General features: G+C 42.8%; 1 non-coding gene across 1 annotated transcript; it reads left to right on the top strand.

The window, feature by feature from the left end:
- The first annotated feature begins 20,845 nt into the window (after positions 1–20,845).
- Positions 20,846–20,918, top strand: Trnak-uuu (transfer RNA lysine (anticodon UUU)). Its single transcript has one exon. It is a non-coding gene; the product is annotated as a tRNA-Lys (tRNA).
- The last annotated feature ends 6,100 nt before the right edge of the window (positions 20,919–27,018 follow it).

Raw genomic sequence — 27,018 nt, 5'->3', positions numbered from 1 at the left:
ATCGCTTTATCTCAACACTATGCGTTGCAAGTGGACCTCTGCCCACGCCACTCTGACGGGCACCCTGATAGCGGAAGTGGCACCACACTCTCTGCATCCCCCGGTTTCTGTAGGACACATTTCACCGGCACTCACCCACATCAGAGAGTTCTTGATTGACTTCAGCTACTTACGGTCAGAACTTCCGACGACACGGAAGCCCAGCACAAAAGACTATTATCGCCTCTATCAACAGCAGCAACCTGTAAATACGGTCGCCCACAGACATCCTGAAGTTGCCTGGAACACGGTGTGGCGAGCGGTACACACGCCTTTTCTACCTACAACGGTGCGTTCATTGTGGTACGTGGTTGTGAATGGGAAGTTCACTACTCGTCAGACGATACATTCCATACATCTGACGGACGACCCCTTGTGTCCGACATACTCAGTCGCTGACTCGGACGCACACCGTCTGACGTGTGCCGCGACCAGCGAGTGCTGGCTACCGACGCAGCGCATGCTGGCGTTACTCTTGAGGCGATTGCCGGAGTCTATCTCCCCTGATGAAGTATTGCGCCCCGACGGCGTATACTTTCCATCAACCAGAACGAACGCCGTTAACTGGCTAAACGGCATGGCCGTTTACTACATATTTTGCGATGCTCCCAAAGGCACACTCGACTTTTGGTCCCTACTGATGACGACACATGCAGCTTTCAGCCGCCACCCTAAGTACAGAACTCGTTTCGCAAATTATTTAGGTTCATTATTTGCGGATCCTCCTGCTCACTGGGGCGTTCCGGGTATGAGACGCTGAAAATGAAGAAGAATCCTGGAGCATATTGATCCTCTACGGACGGAATAGGGGGGAACCCCTCCCAACAGACGAGAAGACGAATCGGATGCTCGGCTACGGCAGTTGTAGGATCTTTCTTTGTAATGAAACAAAAAAAATGTTATAAAAATTAAAGAAATAAATAAATAAAACAACATCGACAAACCCACTACATCCTCTTCCTGATCCTTCGATCCTCGAACTCGAACACGTTGCTTGGGCGTGGCGGCGGGATGGCCAGGCTTCGGGTGTCGACCCCTGCCCTACCTGTCGTCCTGCTCCTGCAGCGGTCCATTAGATTAAAAAAATAAAAAAATAAAAACAGATAGCGCATCTGCCTAGTAGGCAAGAGACCCAGGTTCGAATCCCGACACTGGTAAAAATTTTAATTCATTGATTCAGCCTGCATCATTATCGTAGATAAGGGTGAAGCTCAATATGTCTCAGGAACATCAGCTGTATATGATTAATATATCATTTACGCCTGAGGTGCAGACAGGATTAACCCCATTTTCCTCATTGCTAAGGCTCTATTCCAATATCGGAGAGCCTCAGCGGTTCTAATGTGAGTTTAGAAGGGGAAAAGCAATAGGCCGAGGTATGGATTGGAATTTGTATCAGGGAGGGAGATGTACAAGGGTAATCTCTGCAGCTGGAATGCCAGTGTGGCACAACAGATAGCGCATCTGCCTAGTAAGCAGGTACCTGGGTTCGAATCCTGGTGCTTGTACAAATTTTGATTCATTGCTTCAGCGTACATCACTATCGGAGGAAATGGGTCTTCGAACAATAATAATAATAATAATTCAGGTGTTTGGCACCCCGATACTTCGCATCAGAATTACAGTCAACAGAACATGAATTACCATGTAAACAATAACAACTATCAAAGGAGAGGGGAACACCGACACAACCCTGGGTATCAAAACATAACAAACCATAACACTAACCATAGCCGCTTTAATAACAAGCAAAATGTTTCAGACAATATCTGGGGAAACAATAATATATGCAGTCATCATTGAACAGCAAACAGAGAACAAACACAAGGTAGATATATGCGGATGGATAACCAGATGTTAACCACATCACTGACATGAACTGTCAGCATAGAGAACTCACAGTCAACGTAGTAGAAGGAACAGAAAATAGTAGTGCTTTCCCATTGTCGGCAGAAAACCTGAATCGGCCTTGTTAAGCCCTCTGGCGATGGTAAAAGGATACAGTGGGGACAGACAACATGGTCACTTACAGTTTTAATGATGTGACCAAGAACAAGATATTCCTGATGAATTGTGCTTCAAGGAGTAAGTGAAGAAGTGGTACAAGCCATAGTCAAGCGTCAGATGGGTAACATCCCTATGGTCATCGGTCTTGACATGGGTGCATCCGCAAAAGTCATATCTACAGGTTTACTTGCTGAAATTAGGAAAACAATTTGCATACCCACCTTTGCTGTACAAAATGTCGTTTACTGAGTGCAGTGTGAAGTAGATCACAAGGTGTTACGACCAAAGCTGACATTCCTATTACATTTGATTGTAAAACAATGCAATGTTCATTTATAATGGTCGATAAATTAGTTGTCAGTTGTATATTGGGAATGGAGTTCTTTCGTCAACACGGAGCGAAAATAGATCTCTGCAATGGCACGTGCAATTTCTGTGTTGATGAACAAGAAATTTCTTTGGATTTGATTTAGTTTAGACTGAACCATAGTACGTTTTGTCAGAAAGTGAATTTGCAGCTTATTTACCTGGAAATACTATTTGTCCATGAGAAAAACGCAGACACATTAGTGAACTTGCCAATTGACATTTAGGCCATAAAAGAGAAAATGAAGGAGTCGTCTTGTCTAACTGCAGTACTGAAAGATGATCTGTTTGGGTTATTAAGACAATATTTGCCGGTGTTTGGCAAGAGACCTGTGATTATTCATGAATCTGTATACAAGACGGAAGTTTTTCCTCACAAGACATATTGTCATTCATCTTATGTTATAGCTTGGGCAAAAAGGGAATCTGCTAGAAGGAAAACTGGAAGAATGATCAAGTGAAAAATAATACAACCTTCACAATCTCCATGCTGCAGTACACTGCTTGCAGTTGGGAACACGGACGACACAGTCCACCAAGTGTTAGATGTGAAAGCAACTAACAAAAGTATCATACAAATCTGAACACAACCAGACATTTTAAGTAACTATTAAAATTCTATGAAGTCAAATATCCAACCAGTATAAATTGGTGATTTTCTTATTGTCAGCTTGCTTTCCGTACAGACAATCACAAATATACTGCCTTTGTCTGCTCAGGTAGAAGTTATCAGTTTTGGGTTCTTCCTTTTGGTTTGAACATCAGTGCAGTAGCTTTCTTCTGAGCTTTGGATACTGCTTTTGGGCCCAAAGCTATTAAGCAGACTAACAGCATATGTAGATGACCTTTTAATTGCTATCACGTCCTGGAAGGAAAACTTGAAACTATTGACTAAACTCCTAAGTTTTGGAGTTACTGTGAGCTTACAAAAACCGAAATTAGACGAGCAGGTGATAACATTTTTAGGCCATGTTATTTCTCAGTCTGGAATACTTCCAGATAAAAGAAATATTAAAATGATTAAACGTTCTCCTTTACAACAAATAAAAAAACGAAAAGCATTTCTTGGACTTGTGTCATTTTTTTGTAAATTTGTACCAAACCAGCTTTTAACTAGCCTTACTGTTACTACTGAATAAGAATTCCACTTGATTTTGATCAAACCAGTGCCAAAAGGATTTTGATGCAATAAAGGAAGCCTTCGTCAATGCAAACCTATTGTACCACCCACACATGAGAAAAAATTTTTTGTTTAGCCATGAGCGCGTGGGGTGGGAGAATTTCTGTTTCTAACCTACCTTTCCAACAATAAGTTCTGCGAGCAAAATTCTCATGGAGTCTGAACGACGATACTCAAAAGCATAAGCGGTTATTTGCGCTTTCAGGAAATTTCAGTATTATCTTTGTGGTAAACACAAATGCTGTGACTACCAAGCATTGTCATTTCTTTTAACTTGCAAGCTGCTTCATGCATGATTAGCATAATGGTTTCTTTTTCTTCAACAGTTTATTTTGAAATTGTGTATGTAGATGGAGAACAGAACATCGTTGAAGCCGCTCTTTCATGCCTTGCGTGAGACCTTAATGAGTTCATGGAGCTCACGGAATAAACATCTGACTTTCGCATTTTACTTATACACGACAGCACCTTCCGTTCCTATTATTTAAAGACGTGTAAAAACATGAGACTTCTACAAAATACTGAACCACAATGAAAATCTGTAAAGCAAAAAGTCCACAAAATAGTCATTATGAACTACGTAAACACTGAAATCATAATATTATGCCACATCACACTGCCTATCTTATGAGCCACTTACAAGGTAAAATGGTGAGAGACCGTTAACAAATGTACCCGGCATTAGAGAATTAATACTATTTGCTTATGAAAAATATAAAAATTGCCACAACAACTGACAAATGTAAATCTGACGGAAAATAAGTTTATTGCATGAGTGCGTTCTGTGTAGATCATAAAGACTGCTGTGCTGGCATTATGCATCTATGAATGTAGTCTGGGTTGACCTATAGAGAGTCCATCCCTTTGGTTAATTTATGTATTATTAATTTTACAATGGGAATTATGCAGATGCATGTCCTATTACAATATAAAGGATTATTTATTGAATGCCATGGTAGAAACCAAGGTAGGGTCCCACTTAAGTATGCATGTGAATAATTAAATTTGTTGAGGAGAGAAGTCATATGGAGTAAAGAGGCACAGGTAAGTACTAAATAAGGAAAATATGATATGCAGTATTACTCTGTTTTCTCTGTGGAGTAAAACTGAATTACATGCTAACAATGAGAAAAACACACACACACACACACACACACACACACACATATATATATATATATATATATAATCTGGACCTCGAGGTACGAAGCACTCATAAGCTTAAGCTTTGACCGACTGGTATAGTACCTAGCATTGAGGGAGATTGATTCTCTCACCTACACTTTGAGGTGTGACTACTTACATTCTGACATAAATTTTGTACAATAGTTGAAAACCATTATGCAAAATACAATTTATGCAAGTTCTAATACAGTGACTCAGTGTGAAGGGTAGAAATGATAACGTGAAACTGATAATATGAAATTGAAAGGAAACACGGCGTCTATAGTCTATCACTAAGATTAATATTTTCTCTCTTACACATGCACGTATTTCAGGAGAATTTAAGTCATTTTTCTTTACACATAGGTAAATAAAACTAAAGGAATGTAAACATTTTTAGTTATAAAATACTAAACAAAAGCTCGGACAAATTATTCCAGGCAAACAATAAGATCCATGATCGGTTCGAATTTTCACCTTGAAGGAGATTCTAACTGTGCTGGATTGAATTTTGATTAAATTGATGATGGATGCACATAAGAGGGGTCAGAATAAACATAAATTATAGGAAATAAATGAGTAGCAGGTTGTAAGTATATAAGTACATATTCTTAGTAACAACGAACGTAGGAAGTAAGTAATAAGTAATTTTCAGTGAACACCTTTGGAGAATACGGAAGTGGGTGGAATAAACACATATTGAGTAAAGATAAGTGCACACAAGTTATCAAGCAGTTCTATGTGAGGAGACGACGAGGAGCCAGACTTTTGCTGTAAATTACATGCAAATTTAACTTACTACATCTTTATGAAGATGCATCTGCCATGTAAGCAGGAGATCCCGGGTTCGTGTCCCGGCCGGGACACGCATTTTCAAACGTCCCCGTTGATATTTATCAACACCTGTAAGCAGCTAAAGGTCTGCATTTCATTGTAATTTCATACTACATCTTTTGTTGTAGAATTAGCTATGTTTCACTTTACTTGTTGAATGTACGATATGTAGTTTCCTTGCTTGCATTTGCATAGCTGAAAGCTTTCCACTGACTATAAAGTCTAAATTCTCTTCTAGAAGGCGTATGGATTTAACTGCAAATACTCGGATCGTATATGTAATTCGGGATTATGCTGTGCTTCTTGTGATGCGAATCAAGCGTGGGTATCGCCACTAAAACAAAGAATCAAGTTTCATTATTTTATTCGACTTTTTTTATGTATAAGAATGGTTTTCACATTAGTAAGTACACTAAATATGAGTAGGGCCAGACCCACTTTACTCCCAAAGAAACCTATTTTGTAATACTAGAACAATTAAAGCAAGTATGTTAGCGGAGCGGAGCGAGTCAAGTCTTCACCTAAATAGTTTTAGTAAACTGTAGAGCTATATATTGGAAGTTCAAGTTATCCCAAGTGTAAGGACGTATTGTGAATAAATAGGCATTGAGGAACAACCGCGCGGTGTAGCCGCGCGGTCTTAGGAGCCTTGCACGGTTCGATTCCTCCCTCGGGCAAGGGTGTGTGTCGTCCTTAGCGTAAGTTAGTTTAAGTTAGACTAAGTAGTATGTAAGCAAAGGGACCGATGATCTCAGCAGTTTTGTCCCATAGGAACGTACCACAAATTTCCAAATTTCCATCGAGGAACTAGACGTAAAAGGATGTTTCTAGTACCGTAACACTTAATGATCTCAGAGCGAAATAAATAAAAACGTTAGTGACGTAGAATAAACACGCTGCACGACAGCGGATTTATTAAGATATGCAAATGTTGCTGCCTGTACCGGAAAGCATATGCTGGAACCGACGAGAGACAAATTGTGGTCGCCGCCTGAAGGTTTCTGGAGACGATAAAAAACTACGTGCATAGCAACTGACCAGACTGAGATGCGAGTATGTTTTGCGTCCTGTGTCTCTTCAGCCTGCACTGTAAAGTCGTGGGTCGTCGTAGTCTTGGAAGAGATGTGTTCGATGGCACAAGGCGAATCACTGTTTGTCACGCCTTCGTGTTCCGATGCTTGTTCTCACTCCTGTTACCACCGGCAACGATGTCCCACATGACGCCAACGCCAAGCAACAATTCCAGTTGACTACATCATTATAGAACTATACCAATATCGTGGTGAGGTTTGAAAATGTCTTTTAAAAGTGACTTCATCGAAGTAAAGACGAACCATCATGAAATTCAGTCGCAGACTACTCCATGAAATAAAAATGAATAAAGGTGAAGTTTATTATGTGAATTCATGTAAATACAGTAATCATACTCGACGGATGATTTTCTTGTTCTTTCCGCAGTTAAATTATCCATATGCTTTTCACATGTGCTGTTGAAGTCATATGTTTTTATTGTGAATTTTAAAGTAATATAAAGGCTTGAAATCACTATCCTGATTTCATATGACTTGCATATCCGATCACAAATGAAGTTAATACATGCCCTTAGTCCACGAAGAGTGTGAATCGTATATAAATCCCTTTATCCATGTTTTACTTACGTGCAGTTCATGTACATACATTTCCTTAAGGACATACCGTACAGTTTCAGAACATTATGTATTCTACGCAATATACAGTGTGTTAAAAAAAATGTCGAATACTTTGAGAGTTGGTAGTACTAGTTGAAACAACAAAAGTAAGTCCAATGAATAAACACATGTTTATAGGAAGGGGAAGGGCTGAGCGACGCTTGGTAGCGGAATTAGCACAGTAGTTGGACTGGCGATCCGTCAAATGTGTCGGCAAGTTATTATGATGTCTTACCCACAGTACTCTACCTACCATTAGATGGTCAGCTGTCAGTTGTGTGGTTCGAGTGGTGTTGGAGGGTACGTTAGTTTTCGTCGTGTTTGTGTGCCTTATTGTACAGTACTGCCAACCCTGGATACGTATCATGGTGTTTTACCTTCTTCCAAACTTGGATTCACTTATGTGTTTACTTTTAATGCACTGTGTACAAATGGTGTAGTACAGTCACATTTTCTCTTTTCGACCACTTGTTAGTAATGGAAGCCTGCTACTCGACAAGTGAAATCGCGGATGTGATATTCTGCTATAGTTTAGCAAGTGGATGCAACCTATGAGCCCAGACCCTATACGCTGAAAGATATGCACAGTCCAGAGAGCCCTGCGGTAAACTTTTCGGCAGATTTTTGCAGCGTCTCAGAGATAGACCTCGGAAGATCCGCATAGTCTTCAAGCCTGACATGGAGGAGCGTGTGCTACGTTCGATGGAAGAAACCGTTGGGACTACTGTGCAACGATTAGCAGCGGCAGAAGGCATGTCTCACTCTCTTATCTGGAGGAGGGGTAGGTCATGAACAACTGCTGTGACCGTATCATCTACAGCGCGTTCCAACACTAAGGCCACAGAATAACTGAGACAGACGGTGGTTCTATCAATGGCTGTTGCAGACGTGTGCGGCAGATCCACTGTTCACATCCAAGACTTTATTTAACGGTGAGGCAGCGTTCAGAAGAGATGGTGTTGTGCATTTCTATAACCAGCATGTATGGGCAGATATAAATCCCCAAGCAATTCAGGAAACAGGGGATCAACACAGATTTTGAATCAACGTATAGCCAGACGTACTTGGCGATAGATTAATAGGGCCATTACTGCTACCACAAAGTTTAACTAGGGTGCATTATCTAAATGGTTCAAATGGTTCTGAGTACTATGGGACTTAACATCTGAGGTCATCAGTCCCCTAGAACTTAAAAGTACTTAAACCTAACTAACCTAAGGATATCACACACGTCCATGCCCGTGGCAGGATTCGAACCTGAGACCGTAGTGGTCGCGCGGTTCCAGACTGAAGCGCCTAGAACCGCTCGGCCACAACGGCCGGCGCGCATTATGTGGACTTCCTTATTAGTGAATTGCATACACTGCTGGAGTCTGTGCCACTGCAGCAACGAATACAAATGTGGCTCATACATAGTGGCTCACCAGCACACTTTAGTCACAATGTGCGCGAACATCTGAAGCAGACATTTCAGGACCGCTGGATTGGTCGGGGTTGGGGGGGGGGGGGGGGGGGACACCTTGGCCTGCTCGTTCCCCAGACCTCAGTCCCCTAGACTTCTGATTATGAGGACACTTGAAGAAATTGTCCTACGCCACGACAATCAACGATGTGCAAACACTACAGGATAGTGTCTTGAATGCGTGAGCAGGTACAACAACAACCGTGTATACTTCAAAGGGTACGTCATTCCTTACGCCGGAGGACAGAGGGGCGCTTTGTCATGAATGAACGCCACGTTGAACACCTCCTACAAACACGTGTTTATCGCAGAAAGTATGCATTTCCGGACCCGTATACATTGGACTTAACATTTTTTTGTTTCGATGAGTACTACCCTGTACCACCCCTCAAAGTATTCGACACTTTTTTTAGAACACCTTGTACTCTGTCATGCTGCTGAAGAAATAAACAAACATTAAGCGTTTGTGAATTTTTGGACTGCGCATTGAATTTTCGATGCCTCTCGCACTATAACACTGCTGATATCATACGACTGACAGCTGTAGTAATTCATTTGTAAATTAATGACTCCAGCAGTCTGTGGTGGCAATTGTGCTGTATCTTGCACATTATACGAGTAATAATTTAGAATTCTTGTTTGTATACGAAATGTCAAGGAGTATATTTGTCTTTTCATTCAAATAATTCGCATGTACACCTCTGAATGCAAAGGAGGCATTGTCTGTGAAAACAGCTGAAACGGATGATTTTCATTTTTCTGTAGCGCCTTTTCCTTATCTCTGTGTCTTTGATGTAAGACATATTCCTTCAGAGTTAAGAATAAATTGTGAAATACATGAATTGTGGTTCAAAAGGATATTTATTTAATTACATTTTAAAATTCAGAAATGTATTACTTGGAGACTAAGTCCAATTTAACAATGGAAAATTATAATTAAAGGAAGTACCTGTTAAATACGACGACTGTAGGTGTTTACCGTAGGTTGGCGGTAAAGTATTTATGAAAAGATATTTCACTGGCCTCCTCAGCATCGAAAGTGTGTTTAAACCTTGTATGAAACTGAATATCTGCCGTAAACACCGTGCGGTAGCGTTCTCGCTTCCCGCGCCCGGGTTCCCGGGTTCGATTCCCGGCGGGGTCAGGGATTTTCTCTGCCTCGTGATGACTAGGTGTTGTGTGATGTCCTTAGGTTAGTTAGGTTTAAGTAGTTCTAAGTTCTAGGGGACTGATGACCATAGCTGTTAAGTCCCATAGTGCTCAGAGCCATTTGAACCGTAAAGACCTAGGAAACTTCCCCAGCAACCGTCACTTGTAGTGTTATTCGGGAGAGGAACACTGCAGAAACAATTTTGCATTTATCCTTTTCCACACGTAACCCGTGTACACTACGTTCTTGCAATCATTGGTTTATCTGAGATTTATTCTCAGGATTATGCGTTTATTGTATTCATCCACCTGCGACAAGGCTAGATTCTGCAACTGAAGACATGTGCGGAAAAACGGGCTATTTCTCAAACATAAAACTTAGATAAATTCTGCCATCTGTTACTGGGTACGGGAACTGTCATATCTGTCATTGGTCTCACCGCTAAATATCTGTTAGGGGTGAGACCAATGTCAATTTTGATAGTACCCAGCAACAAATGGCAACACTTATTTCTAAGCTTTTACATTTGAAGGTTAGCCCGTTTTTCCGTGCATGTCTTCTATTACAATATAAAGTACTTATCTCACTGGGTCGTCCATAAGTTGTAAGTTCCTGGCAGATTAAAACAGCGTGCCGAACCGAGACTCGAACTCGAGACCTTTGCTTTTCGCAGGCAAGTGCTCTACCATCTGAGCTACCCAAGCGCGACTCACGACCCGTCCTCACAGCTTCAATTCTGCCAGTACTTCGTCTCCTACTTTCCAAAGGTCCCGAGTTCGAGTCTCGGTCCGGCACACAGTTTTAATCTGCCAGGAAGTTTCACATCAGCACACACTCCACTGCAGAGTGAAAATCTCATTCTGTATACATAAGCTGATGCTCTACAGAAACAAATCTAACTGTTACAGTGGCTTGTTTCTGTTGTAGATAGATAACCCCCTTCATTAATGCGCTGAAGCGACAAAAGTCATGGGAAAGCGATACACACGTACATAATGGCGGTAGTATAGCGTACACAAGGTATAAAAGGGCAGCGCATTAGCGGAGCTGTCATTTGTACTCAGGTGATTCTTGTGAAAAGGTTTCCGACGTGGTTATGGCCGCACGACGGGAACTAACAGACTTGGAACGCAGAATGGTAGTAGGAGCTAGACGCATGGGACATCCCATTTCGGAAATCGTTAGGGAACTCAATATTCCGAGATCTATACTGTCAAGAGTGTGCCGAAAACCCAAATTTCAGGCAATACCTCTCGTCACGGACAATGCAGTGGACGACGGCCTTCACTTAAAGAACCCTGAGTAGTCAGTGACAACAGACAAGCAACAGTGCGTGAAATAACCGCAGAAATCAATGTGGGACGTACGAGGAACGTATCCGTCAAGGTACGTTTACACTGGGATACATGTATCGCGACATGTATGAGCGACATGTCAATTTGACATGTCGCGATACATCACCTCATACAAAAATTCACGGAACTTGTATGCGGACCCTCGAGCTCATACATGTCGCGTATACATTTTGTACATCGCTTTTTGGCCATATACGCGACATGTATGAGCGACATTTGAACTCGCGCATGCGCAGTACTATCATTTCCTGTCGTCTTGTCGCCTGCCGCTTATTTTGACGATTAGCGCATACGTAGTACCCGGCTCTTTGGCGGCTGTTTGAGTTTTGGAGGTGCCGACTATCGTTTCGACGTTAATGTATCTGCATAGAACATCAAAAAGAGCCATATGCAACATTATTCTTCGTGTTTGCGAGGCCATTGTGCAAGTTTTATTCCAAGAAGTGAAGGTAAAAGTTTTATATATATATCAGAGTATGTAATACATTCTATAATTTTTTCATGCATCTGGCACGTATATCAATTTTTTGCTATTATTCCGGCGGCCTCGCGTGATAATGTTGAGAACGGATGCCGACAATCGTGTGTGAGACGTTGGCATTAGCAATCGCGCGACAATGCAAATGTTTTGCAATGAAATCTTCGTTTCAAGAGGAATCCCCAGTGGCCAAAAAACGGAGTGTTACTGCCAACTGATCCTCTGGTGGAATCGCTTCCCGAAAGTTTGTGCTGGTTTTGGAAACAAGAGGAGCCACAAGTGATAGCAAACCGCGGAAATCGTCCATACTCATCCTAACATAATTTCTAAAATATGCGCCATCCTTTAGCGTTAATTCGCGAGAAACTCTCTCTGCCACCATCTACGCTTCCTCCGCCTTTTCTTCCTATCATCTTCCAAAAGAGCAAGTGTACCAGCACATAAAAATGTGAAATCTTCGAAATCGTCGTCGAAAGCTATCGCACAGTGATACATATCAACCAGTGTAAACGTACGCTCATACATGTATGAGGTCGATACTTGTCAACTCATACAAGTCGCGATACATGTCGCAAAGTCGCATATACATGTATCTCATACATGTGCCGATACAAATGGCAGTGTAAACGCACCTTTAGAACAGTGTGGCGAAATGCGGCATTAATGGGCGGTGGCAGCGCCTTTACTAACAGCGCGACATCGCCTGCAGCGCCTGTAGCGTTGCTCTTGGGGGACGAAAAGAAAAAGAATTGTTATTTTATTTTTTTTTTTGAAAAATGTCGAAAAAATGAATATTTTGGTGGGCCACTTGGCAACAGAATCAGGGATTGATTACACTATTATAATAACATACGTTGAGCATTAAATACCTGAATAAGAGCAGCATATTGATGTATATATATTTGAAATCGTTCGGAAGAAACATTATCATTTATGTGCATTTTTATAGTCGCGATGTAGTCATACCCGGATCAACACTAAGGGACCAGAAGATTTATAGACTTTAAAAGAAATGCAACACTATACAAAAAAATTGGTTCAGAAATAATAGGAAAACGATAATGTTCCTTCTGCCTCATGCTGCGTTCGGCCCATCAGCGTGATCGTAATTTCTGGTGATGAAGTAACACAAAATAATTATAATTCAAGTAAATGAGGAGATGGAAATCATCAAGGTTAATTTACTAAAATAAGCACACTTATCTTTAACACACGTTTTTTAATGCTACGTATCTTTTCATATTAAATTACAATAGATGACCATTGTGGTTAGATACTTTATACATAACAGTCAAAATGTCCTCTTGACGCTGTCTGTTCGATATCAGTTACAAGAAACTACATGTTTTCTGTTTGGACAAAATAACAATTAGCATATTCACTCAATACTTTCACATAGAATATAAAATACAGTTGCGGAACGCAGCAAGTCCTCGTCCGCCTCTCATGGAATACAAACAGTAAAAGGTGAGGCGCCAAAAGCCTCAATTGTCTTGAAACAACAGAATTCTTTTTTACACCATTAATCGATACATGTACATAGAGGTATACTGGCACCGCGCAAGAACGGCAAAGATAAAGAATAATAGATTCTGTCGCTGCTACGCGATGGTTCATTTCTTTTACTTTACAATTGTTCGATAACTTTAGGCCATCAGGCGTTTACTATTGAGCGTATATTAATGTTTGTGAGGCGAAAATTACTAATATTACACGCCTCTCCTGGGCTCGTGGCCATATCGGTTGTACCCTAGACGGCGACAAAACCATGGCTTTTTCGGTTGAGTCCCGATTTCAGTTGGTAAGAGCTGATGGTAGCGTTCGAGTGTGGCGCAGACCCCACGAAGCCCCACGGCAAGTTGTAATCGAGGCACTGTGACAGCTGATTGTGGCTCCATAATGGTGTGAGCTGTGTCTATATGACATGGTCTGGCTCCTCTAGTCAAACTGAGCCGATAATTGACTCGAAATGGTTATGTTCGGTAACTTGGAGACCATCTGCAAGCATTTATGGACTTCATGTTGACAAATAACGATCGAATTTTTATGGACGACAATATGCAATGTCACTGGGTCGCAACTGTTTGGGATAGGTTTGAAGAACATTCTCAACAATACGAGTGAAAGGTTTGGCCACCCAGACAGCCCTACATGAATCACATCGAATATTTATGTGACATAATCGAGAGGTCAGTTCATGCACAAAATCCTGCACCGGCAACGCTTTGGCAATTATGAACGCCTATAGAGGCAGCATGGCACAATGTTTCTCCAGTGGTCTTGTGACGACTTGTTCGTCTATGCCACGTTGAGATGCTGCACTATGCTGGGCAAAAGGAGGTCCGACGCGATATTATTAGGAGGTATCCCACGACTTTTGTCACGTCTGTGAATATCTGTGTGTGGTGTGGTACTCGTATTTTCACGCTTTATTGGGCTACTTCTATTAGTTATCATTCGCAAAGACGTTTTGAGTAACAGGTAGTATTTCATTAAAATTTGCATGACCTTATGGGGAATTTCCCTTCTCTGTAGGACACCGGAATAGGGCTTATAGCATCTGGGGTACACTAAACAGCTCAACCACCACCACACGCTATTACCGGAGAGCCTGATTGTGCAAATAGAATCAGCCAATGGAGTATTCTGTGAATACTACGCCTACGTTCCCATGCGTTCCACCATGTCTACATTTCACTCCATCAATAGCTCTATGGCAACTGCTTTCAAACTCGAATTCTTCTCTCAAAGGTGTCAGCGAAACCAACAAAATGATGTAACATTCCCATGCACGTATTTTTTTACTGATAAAGCATTGCTTACAAGCTTGGGCAATTCAATCTTCGCAGTATACACGGCTGAACTGTTGAAAATCCACTTTGGATAACTAAGGTGAATCAACAACAACCATTTCTAGAGTCGCATCATTGATTCCTGTTTTGTCGATAAGTCTTAAAATACTCGCAATTACCTGCAGTCCCTAACAAATATGCTTCCATGGTTACGGGGAGAATTTGCACAGGATATAACGCAATCCATGGGTACCAACGTGATGGATGTTCTGTCTACTCTGCAGGGGAAATTACAGTCATTCTTAACAGAACGTTCAGGGATCACTATATCGGTCGTTCAAGACGCACAAATTTTCCTGCTGGCTCACCATACTTAAATACCTCTGCACTCTTATCTGTCGCGAAAATTAAAAGGACGGGTCTACGAGGTGCATTCAAGTTCTAAGGCCTCCGATTTTTTTTCTAATTAACTACTCACCCGAAATCCGTGAAACTGGCGTTACTTCTCGACGTAATCGCCCTGCAGACGTACACATTTTTCACAACGCTGACGCCATGATTCCATGGCAGCGGCGAAGGCTTCTTTAGGAGTCTGTTTTGACCACTGGAAAATCGCTGAGGCAATAGCAGCATGGCTGGTGAATGTGCGGCCACGGAGAGTGTCTTTCATTGTTGGAAAAAGCCAAAAGTCACTAGGAGCCAGGTCAGGTGAGTAGGGAGCATGAGGAATCACTTCAAAGTTGTTATCACGAAGAAACTGTTGCGTAACGTTAGCTCGATGTGCGGGTGCGTTGTCTTGGTGAAACAGCAAATGCGCAGCCCTTCCCGGATATTTTTGTTGCAGTGCAGGAAGGAATTTTTTCTTCAAAACATTTTCGTAGGATGCACCTGTTACCGTAGTGCCTTTGGAACGCAATGGGTAAAGATTACGCCCTCCCTGTCCCAGAACATGGACACCATCATTTTTTCAGCACTGGCAGTTACCCAAAATTTTTTTGGTGGCGGTGAATCTGTGTGCTTCCATTGAGCTGACTGGCGCTTTGTTTCTGGATTGAAAAATGGCATCCACGTCTCATCCATTGTCACAACCGACGAAAAGAAAGTCTCGTTCATGCTGTCGTTGCGCGTCAACACTGGTTGGCAACATGCCACACGGGCAGCCATGTGGTCGTCCGTCAGCATTCGTGGCACCCACCTGGATGACACTTTTCGCATTTTCAGGTCGTCATGCAGGATTGTGTGCACAGAACCCACAGAAATGCCAACTCTGGAGGCGATCTGTTCAACAGTCATTCAGTGATCCCCCAAAACAATTCTCTCCACTTTCTCGATCATGTCGTCAGACCGGCTTGTGCGAGCCCGAGGTTGTTTCGGTTTGTTGTCACACGATGTTCTGCCTTCATTAAACTGTCGCACCCATGAACGCACTTTCGACACATCCATAACTCCATCACCACATGTCTCCTTCAACTGTCGATGAATTTCAATTGGTTTCATACCACTCAAATTCAGAAAACGAATGATTGCACCCTGTTGAAGTAAGGAAAACGTCGCCATTTTAAGTATTTAAAACAGTTCTCATTCTCGCCGCTGGCGGTAAAATTCCATCTCTGGGACGTATTGACAATGAACGCGGCCTCATTTTAAAACAATGCGCATGTTTCTATCTCTTTCCAGTCCAGAGAAAAAAAATCGGAGGCCTTAGAACTTGAATGTACCTCGTATAAGGTAACACAGATGATGGACGGAGAGCCCTTGGAATGTCATAGTATGAGTGCGTTTCAAATTCGGACCGGAATTTAAATCTGGCGGATGTGGTAGTGGCTGAAAATGGACACGACCTTGAAGGTTGTTGGTGGGGAGGTCTGAAATAGCTTGTAACCTCCCCGCAAAAATGAAACGAATATAATTAAATATAAATGGAACCAAGTGTAACCTTCCCAGAAATATTTTGAAAGGACAATAATTAAATATTAATGGGAATTGTGTTAAACGTAACCTCCCAGCAAATTCTTACAAGACAATACAAATGTTAATGTGAATAGAACCAAGTGTGATTTCCCAGCAAAAATAAAAGAAAAGTCTATGATAATGAAAACGTGCCAAAAGTTATTTCCCCACAAGATTACTGAATAATAATGACCCAAATGTTGTTGAGCTCCCACAAAACATCGTTAAATTGAAATAAAAGCAACTGTACCTTCGCTACAAAAATATTGAAAAATAATGGCCCAATGTAAACTCAACACAAAAATTGAGAAATGAACATTCAATTGTAATGATTTTTTTTCTTTTTAATAACGATTGCTTTGAAAACAGAATTATTATTGGGGCATTTCTTGAACAAGTTAATTACAATTACAATACATTGTTAGCTGAGCGCAATGCTGCTTCATTACCTTACTTAACAATATACCTCGTCCTGAATCGTGACCAGAGACCCATGTCGACCACCGCCGACTCCTTACACACTACTGTACTGGCTGACTACTACTCTCGAACTGCTAATTCGCAACTGAACTCTCGCGCGGTCAAGCGCAGACTAGCAACGATAAATAACTCTCTGGTCAGAGATTCTCTCAGGGCTCGCCATCGCTGTTACTGAATACATACGTGTTTCAAGCTTTGTGATGCAGCAGTTAGCTTGACACGATCGGGCCACCATATGCCAGTACGAGGTACCGTACACAACTCTGTTGTGCAGTGCATAATCATCAAGTTTCTCGCGAAGTAAGGCCACAAAACTACGGAAATTTTGAGGAGGCTCCGTGCGCAGTTTGGGAAAGAGACCCTTTGAAAGATCCATATATCCATGGGTATGAATGGCATACAACAATTTTTGGAGGGCGGTGTGGCTATGGAAACGTACCACTCCGAAGTCGACCATGGACAAGCATCAGGCCATGCAACATTCTTCCCGTACAGGACGTTATTGCACAAGATATGGTGCTGCCGAACAGTGGAGTAGCAAACATAACTGGCGCCCGGATCATGACACATTAGTGGCGCCTGCTTCTCCTCGGCAATCAAGGTATGATAGTACACTCCATTGGCGTCCCCCCTTTCCAGAAACTTGTATCACAGTATATAGAATTTACTATAATAATAATATATTTTTCGGAAAATCCTGTTTGTCCTGAGAGACTATTTTGGCGATCCTCGGCAACAAGTGGCGCCCGGAACACGATAGATCCCCTTGCTCCCCCCCCCCCCCATCCCCCCGTTCCTCCCTCGCCCTCGTTGCTACGGCATTGCTGCCGGATTTCGGTTGGTCGGTTGGTTTGTTTGGGGAAGGAGACCAGACAGCGAGGTCATCGGTCTCATCGGATTAGGGAAGGACGGGGAAGGAAGTCGGCCGTGCCCTTGGAAAGGAACCATCCCGGCATTTGCCTGGAGCGATTTAGGGGAATCAGGGAAAACCTAAATCAGGATGGCCGGACGCGGGATTGAACCGTCGTCCTCCCGAATGCGAGTCCAGTGGCCGGATTTTGGTTCAGACAAAACCCACATACTGCAACAAACGGCAATGGCAACCTATCCGAATCGTGATTCTCCTGTCCCGCACGATAATGCAAGGCCTCATTGTGCTGCTTTAACGAAGGAAAAACTGGAAGAAATTCATTGGACAACACTGGAACTTCATCCAGCGACTACCGCATGTTTGGATGGTTGGAAGAAGTTGGAGGACACCTCTACCAGCGGTAGAGGAGTTCGTGCGCATGTGGCTGCAGACACGTCCCTCTTCTTTCTTTGAGAATGGCATCAAAAAGATGCCAGTTCAATGGGAAAAATGCGTCGAAGAAACAGGAGCCTATGAAGCAAAATGAAGTGGGAGTATTTTTTTGGGGTTTGAGTCAGTAAAGTTTGGAAAAAACAAGCGTATACACTCCTGGAAATGGAAAAAAGAACACATTGACACCGGTGTGTCAGACCCACCATACTTGCTCCGGACACTGCGAGAGGGCTGTACAAGCAATGATCACACGCACGGCACAGCGGACACACCAGGAACCGCGGTGTTGGCCGTCGAATGGCGCTAGCTGCGCAGCATTTGTGCACCGCCGCCGTCAGTGTCAGCCAGTTTGCCGTGGCATACGGAGCTCCATCGCAGTCTTTAACACTGGTAGCATGCCGCGACAGCGTGGACGTGAACCGTATGTGCAGTTGACGGACTTTGAGCGAGGGCGTATAGTGGGCATGCGGGAGGCCGGGTGGACGTACCGCCGAATTGCTCAACACGTGGGGCGTGAGGTCTCCACAGTACATCGATGTTGTCGCCAGTGGTCGGCGGAAGGTGCACGTGCCAGTCGACCTGGGACCGGACCGCAGCGACGCACGGATGCACGCCAAGACCGTAGGATCCTACGCAGTGCCGTAGGGGACCGCACCGCCACTTCCCAGCAAATTAGGGACACTGTTGCTCCTGCGGTATCGGCGAGGACCATTCGCAACCGTCTCCATGAAGCTGGGCTACGGTCCCGCACACCGTTAGGCCGTCTTCCGCTCACGCCCCAACATCGTGCAGCCCGCCTCCAGTGGTGTCGCGACAGGCGTGAATGGAGGGACGAATGGAGACGTGTCGTCTTCAGCGATGAGAGTCGCTTCTGCCTTGGTGCCAATGATGGTCGTATGCGTGTTTGGCGCCGTGCAGGTGAGCGCCACAATCAGGACTGCATACGACCGAGGCACACAGGGCCAACATCCGGCATCATGGTGTGGGGAGCGATCTCCTACACTGGCCGTACACCACTGGTGATCGTCGAGGGGACACTGAATAGTGCACGGTACATCCAAACCGTCATCGAACCCATCGTTCTACCATTCCTAGACCGGCAAGGGAACTTGCTGTTCCAACAGGACAATGCACGTCCGCATGTATCCCGTGCCACCCAACGTGCTCTAGAAGGTGTAAGTCAACTACCCTGGCCAGCAAGATCTCCGGATCTGTCCCCCATTGAGCATGTTTGGGACTGGATGAAGCGTCGTCTCACGCGGTCTGCACGTCCAGCACGAACGCTGGTCCAACTGAGGCGCCAGGTGGAAATGGCATGGCAAGCCGTTCCACAGGACTACATCCAGCATCTCTACGATCGTCTCCATGGGAGAATAGCAGCCTGCATTGCTGCGAAAGGTGGATATACACTGTACTAGTGCCGACATTGTGCATGCTCTGTTGCCTGTGTCTATGTGCCTGTGGTTCTGTCAGTGTGATCATGTGATGTATCTGACCCCAGGAATGTGTCAATAAAGTTTCCCCTTCCTGGGACAATGAATTCACGGTGTTCTTATTTCAATTTCCAGGAGTGTATTTTATCACGACTGATTTCATGCTCGGGTAAGGCATGGCGATTAAAGTTTCGGTGAGTGGGGAGGTGTAGTGGTATTAGTTACCGGTAATATATACTTTGTCATATTTGATAATAAACACACGAACCATAGCAGAGTTGATTGTGTCCAGAAAGACATACTTTTGTGGGGCGTCTTCTGAAAACGGGACGATGGTTTGCGGCACAATAATCTTGTTACACAAATGTTATTTAGAAGTCTTCTTCGAGTATTCTTCCCACTGCCCCAGAAAAACTAGATGGTTAGGTAAACAAAAAATTCATTCTGATAATTTGACAGCTATAAATGTTTAAAATTACTTTCGTACGTCAGAAAATTCGCTTTGTTTTCCACTATAAAACACTACCTCGATAAATTTACTCGTTTTGGATGTTTTGGCGGCGCCATCTCAGTTACCTCAACTTGTGTATAATTTCCTTCTGTATTCCTACACGTTTATACACATTCTTCTCATTAAAACATCGTTGGGCTGGAATGTGCTGTTTCATTTTAAACATGAAGTAATACATCAAGAGTTTTATTTATACGTTCCTATGTGCAACATGTAGCCTGTGTTATCAGCTAGGCAAGAGAAAAATAAAATGAAGTCTTCCTTTTCTGCAGTGGTTTCTCTCCTTCTCTAACTTCTGTCGAAAGAAATATAGCATATAGCTCTAAACCGTCATCGCTTCTTCGCTACCAGGTGGTCTTCTCCGCTTACATGATAAATACGGATACTTGAATAACGTCGCCTCGTCACTTATTCCTTTCTACCTGTGCTTTATATGTAGTGCAGAAACCAATTTTACGCTTACGAAATAGCATGTAGTAGCTGCCGCTCTGCATTCCGCCGAGCACTGGAGCCGCCTGCTAGCTAACTTCCTCGTCAACGCCCGCATCCTCATAACGTCCAACAGGCGGCCGAACAACGCGTGTTACGTCACACCGTCCGCGGTGAGTCACAAGTTTACATAGGAAACGTGTTCTGGAGATAGTGTCTACAGAGCCCGGATAGCTCAGTCGGTAGAGCATTAGGCTTTTAACCTAAGGGTCCAGGGTTCAAGTCCCTGTTCGGGCGAAAATTTTAAATTCATGATTCCGAAAGAAAAAACTTCGCTTCACTTTGCTCTATAAACATATTTACACGCGTATCACGTCTTATCCAACATATTCCATTAAAGGGAAAAGTGCCTGTTAATGCACGTCTTCATTTTTCCACAATTTTTATAGAAGTGATACCAAGTTTTAAATAATTTAGTTTATCATTCATGGACCTATGCCACTTTCATACGGCTACAGTTGCTTGTTATACAGCACGTGGCACAAGTAAGTGACGTTGACAAAATGTCTTGCTGCTGGACGCTCAGAAATTCATGAGATCATCGATACATCACGTACTGAAGATTCTTATGCCCAAATTTGTAATTCAGCTACCAGTACCTATTTTCACTGCCGCAGGGTGTAGTGATTTTTTTTCTTTATTGTTATTTCATCCTCCCCCCCCCCCCTGCACATATAGGCACGGGTTAGGCTATCATGCTCCTCAGCCACATGAGAGGGAAATTTTAAAAACATAATATAAACGCTGAACATGGCGGTTGACAAAAATAAAATTGTTGTGCAATAAAAGGACAGCTCGTCTGTTGCTTAAGTTAAAATATAGAAAGTTAATTTGGTGCTTAATTAAAATATAAGCACAGATGAATGGCAAATAAGTGCCACACTTGGATATATAAAAACAGACTGACAGTTGCGTAAGGTGGAATGGAAAGACCGATGTCTTGTCTGATGAAATCAAATATATCACTGAGTGAAGAGGTGAGCGGACGAAGACTGACAGGCATACGGGCATTATGGGAACGAAACATTTAAAGGTAGTGCAAATACGAGAGGGGATTTGTGTAGGTGGACATGGAAAAGAGATGGGGGAAGAGCGAAGAGGTACGCGGTTCCGAACCAAGACTTAGGAAGGGGTGGAGAGGATTGCAAGGGAAGGGAGCCCTGACAAGGGGACGGTGGTGGGAAACTCCCAAATCTGGTAGGACTGGTATATATCAGGGCGGATTTCACGGTCGGGTAAGGGAATGTGATTAAGTTTCGGTGGGAATGTCATGTTCCTTTTCAAATCTTTCCGATCTGATCTGTTACTTTTTACAGAATCTTTCGATTTAATCTGTTACTTTTTACAGAATCTTTCGATTTAATCTGTTACTTTTTACAGAAACGTGGCATTAGACCGGCTTTAAGACCAACAAAGAAAATAGGCCAAGCACTCCAATCTGGGAAGGATAAACACCCTACTGTATCAGCACGTGTGGCGTATATAAAACTCCGTGTACGTGTGGTGAAGTTTATATTGGAACAACCAAGATAAGCTGACATTATCTCTCGGCTCAACTTATAACATGAAAATGAATAAGAATAATATAAAAATCTAGTGGAAAGTAGACAGACCTCCGTTGCCCAATGCTTACTTAACAATAAGCAGCTGAAGCCCTTCGAGTTCTCTGCCTTCCTAAGGAGTAAAATTACACCAGACGGAAGAACAAGAAAGGATATTACTAGCTGAATTCACCAGGCAAAAGCTGCTTTCAACAAGAGAAGAAACATTTTCTTATCCATTTGCATAGACAAACAAATCAGGAAGCATCTCGTAAAGACGTTGATTTGGAGTGTACTGTCGCATGAAATTGAATACGGACCTTCAGAGAAGCCGAAAAACACAAAATAATAGCCTTAAAAATTATGGTGTTACCGCAGTGCTCAAGACTCCCTGGGCACACAAGCTATCAAACGAAGAGGTGCTCTAAAGAGTGATGGGAGAGAAACGATGTCACTTGACGCTTACCCAACACAGAAGGGACTCATGGGTCGGCCATCTGCTGGGACATGATGGTATCATTAAAGGTGTCATTGAAGGGACAGTAGAAGGGGAAAAACACAAGAGGCAGCTCAAGACTAGAATACATCAACCGGATCATGGGGGACACTAGTTGCATCAACTATACCGCTCTCAATGGCAAGGCTGAAGACAGAAATGCTTGGCGACCTGCTGCTGCTGGCCAACCAGACTGTTGCAGATCTAAGAAGGCGATACATTCTGAAAGCCTCAGATAGATTCACGAGCTAACTGAGTGATCACTACAACAGCAGGGTACAGTCTGGTGGGTTCAGGGATTCAAGTAACCGAACCTGTGCTGCGTTTTTACTTACATTTGGTACACTAGGCAGACATCTGTAGAATCTATTAGGTTGACGGTGGGACATTGGTCTAAGGCGATGTTATCTTGTCACTATTTCACCAAGTTACACGCATGTTGTCACTTTCAAGTCGTCTTCGAACGCTCTCTCCAATGCCACAGAAAATTACGTATTTCCATTAAAAAGAGTTGGTCTCTTTTATTCCTCGGCTGTAAAGGTAAAACAATTTCTTGGATATGTCAGAAAAAGAGAAAATCACACCACTAATTTGCTCGTTGTAATATAATAAAAATATATAATGATAAAAAATAAAGTGTGTGGCTATTTAGATATATTTGAATTAATGAGATTATTTTTTCGGCACTCGGACAAGCACAATAAGCTGGCCTATGTCTGTAAAAGGGTAAAGAGTCCTTTCATATTAGTTACATCATAAGCGAAATAGCCCTCCTCTTGTTCCAGGTTTATGCTTGACAATTAATAATACAACGTCCGATGGCTGTATCCACCTAAAAAATCTTGAGTGTCGTTGTTGCGTCAATCGGATCTTCGTGAATTTTCCGAAGTACACAGGTGGGCTTCAGTTCTTCTTATTACAGTACTACTTGAAATAACTCATACAATCTTTCAGTTGATAGAATAATACTATATTCTTCTGTTCGATGCACATAGAAAATACATACTCTTCACTTACTCTCATCGCCAAAAATGTTCACTAGCACAGAGCAAATCCTTCCTCCTACTGAGGGACAGGAAAAACATCACATGTCTTTTTAACTTCTTAAAATCAAAAATACATGACGGTAGGTACAGGCCCTACGCTGGGCTACCGCTTCACCTTTTCTCTTTGCCTGTAAAGAAAACGAAAACATAAAAGTTAGAAATGCAAAAGGTTCATCATTTCGTTCTGCACATATTTTCGATAGTCTTTCTTAGCTGCCTCTCCCTTTACACAGTTATTGTAAATGTTTATTTTCTATGACATTAAAACCGATTCACAATGTTACCATTTCGGCCGAAATGTTATGTGAAATGAAGAAATAAGTGTGTTTTTCATAAAGGCATGCGCATAACTCCTACATTGTTTTATTTTAAAATTTTAAAATAATATTAAAATAACTCAGTCTTTTGGGATTTTAGCGGATAAGGTTACAAAATTTCGTAATTAGTTTTAAAATTTTGATGAAGGTAAGTTGCTCTGTTTGTTCATAAATGGTTGATAAAATGTGATTAACTGTTGTATGAAATCTATTCCCTGGTTTGCACAGAGTTTACTTTCAAAAGCAATATGATTGATATCTCCTACTGTTACTCCATCACATTCACAGTCAGGATTCTCTCGAACGTGCATTCGGTGCAAATGGCTCGTGAATTATCAAAGATTAAATCTCATGAGAGTCCTAGGACTTACAAAATTTTTGTTCGCCTTAATTGTGTGAAACCAGGACTTCGAGGAAATGTTTGTTTGCAACTGACCATATCATTTTCATTTAATGCGTGTCAATGATTGTCGCCTTGTTCTTCTAAATAATGCAGTATCCGGATTAATGACTGTAATAAAATGTTTTTAAAAGTGCCGGTTTGAGCGGCAGTTTTCTCTGTCGATCATTTCATTATATTTAATGTTAGCTTGTTCTCTGCTACACATAAATTTTACCTTCATTTCAAGATTTTCGTTTTTCTTCGGAGCTTTCATGATGTCCATTACCAGTGGATTAGTTTTCATCAGAGTGGCTGCTGTCTGTATTTTGATTATAACGGATCCGTTAAAATCAAAATGTTTCTTACTTTGAGGTTCTGCAAGTGATTTAAAACTACGAGTGTACCTATGGGTTCGCAGAAACACTAGAAGTTTCGCTTGGGAGCTAAATCAGTTCCTTGCGATCTGTACTTGGAAGCAAGAAGGTGCAACCCACTCTGCCATTATCTGTGGATTTGGAGATGTTAGTATAAATCTCTAAATACTCGGGGAATTACTCATTGTTCCCGACACTGTTTTCCGCAGACCTTGAGACATCGAGCTAATAAGGGAAGCCTCCAACAGTGCCCTCTGCTTTCGAAATTTGCTAAGTGATCGCAAACAGATGACATTGAAAGTATCATATCGGCAATATTTAATGGCGTTTACCAAGAGCGGTTTGTTTACAAAATTCGTTTAATTGGTTAAATTTAAAAGTCTTTTTAGAGTCACGCTTTTGTTTTTCTGATCGTGTTGTGCTGTCCGATTTCTCTGCAGGTTGTAGGTAGTCATTATTGGGTATGTTGTGACCGAAGTGGAACATCAATGGTTAATTCATGTTTCCACACAGTCAAATACAGAAAAATACTTCTAAGTCACTGTGAGTACAGCAAATCACTATACAGCAGTTAGTTAAAACGTAGGTTCACACAAGTAAAACTGGGTCACTTAATGGATTAATCCTCACAATTAGAGTGGAAGGGAAGAAACCAAAATTCACTTGTTCAGTCAAATGTGTATGTTAATTAATCACTGATAGACTAAGTCAACTAGAAAGTTCCTCATCTAGGAAGAAGATTAAGTCGACTTGAATGTTTACTATTTATTAGCACCAGTCCAGCGAGGCAGAGGTCAGTGGAAAGAGGGGCAGCTTCACACTTGTAGACGACTTGGCTGCTTGCTCAACTCACTGGAGTAGAGAGTATACGGGACTGCCCTGCAACTGGAACTGGCTCACTAGGTGCGAAGTGGCTATTTTAAAATTTAGTGCGCAAATGGTACTTGTTCTTTTCCCAGGCGGACATGGGACCAGTGTAGAGAAATAGTCACGTGATTGTAGCACAGTCGGTGCCGATGCAGGGGCTTTATTTGGCGATTCTGAAGCTTCGAGTTTGCGCGGAAACTTCTGCGGGTCAGCTGGCAAAAATGTTGTTGATTTACCAGTGCGGGTGAACGCCAGCCAGTGTTATTAACGCCCTGGACACATTAATGCAACCACCGCTTACTTTCGACATCAGCGTGAAATAACCACTCACGGACGGCACGTGGCAGCACTAGCAGTGGAGGGTATATAAAGCATGTCGGCGGACGCGGAAAACAGTGCAATCGTTGTTGTCAGACAAAAACGGACAAAACGGAGCGCTTTATCTGACGTCCAAAACGACATGATGATTAGCTTACAAGCCAAGCGTGGAAGCACTTCCGAAACGACTTAGTTTGTAAACTGTTTATTTGCCACCGTGGTTAAGGTATACTATGTGATCAAAAGTATACGGACACCTGTCTGAAAATGAGTTAGAAGTTCGTGGCGCCCTCCATCGGTAATGATGGAATTCAATATGGTGTTGGCCCACCCTTACCCTTGATGACACTTTCCACTCTCACAGACATACGTTCAATCAGGTGCTGGAAGGTTTCTTGGGGAATGGCAGCCCATTCTTCACGGAGTGCACTGAGGAGAAGTAACGATGTCGGTCGGTGAGGCCTGGCACGAAGTCGGCTTTCCAAAACAACCGAAAGGTGTTCTGTAGGATTCAGGCCGGTGCATTACAGGGGTGTTATTGTCGTGTAACCACTCCGCCACAAGCCGTGCATTATGAACAGGTGCTCGATCGTGTTAGATGCAGTCGCCATCACCGAATTGCTCTTCAACCGCGGGAAGCAAGAAGGTGCTTAAAAAATCAATGTAGGCCTGTGCTGTGGAAATGGAAATGAGCGTACGGCACTGTGGGCCGGGAGTCCCCCATTCGGGGAAGTTCGGCCGCCGAGGGCAAGTGCTTATTGCATTCGACGCCACATCGGGCGACTTGCGCGTCGGAGATGGGGATGAAATGATGATGAAGAAAACACAACAATCAGTCCCTGAGCGGAGAAAATCTCCTGCCCCAGCCGGGAATCGAACCTAGGCCCCTTGGTGTGGCATTCCGCCGCGCTAACCACCCAGCTAACAGGGGCAGATGGCGTGTGCTGTGATAGTGCCATGCAAAACTACAAGGGGTGCAAGCCCCTTCCATGAAAA

The sequence above is a fragment of the Schistocerca cancellata genome, chromosome 9, assembly GCF_023864275.1.
Source record: "Schistocerca cancellata isolate TAMUIC-IGC-003103 chromosome 9, iqSchCanc2.1, whole genome shotgun sequence".
Classification (NCBI taxonomy): Eukaryota; Metazoa; Arthropoda; class Insecta; order Orthoptera; family Acrididae; genus Schistocerca; species Schistocerca cancellata.
This window is presented reverse-complemented; position numbering and strand designations above follow the sequence as displayed.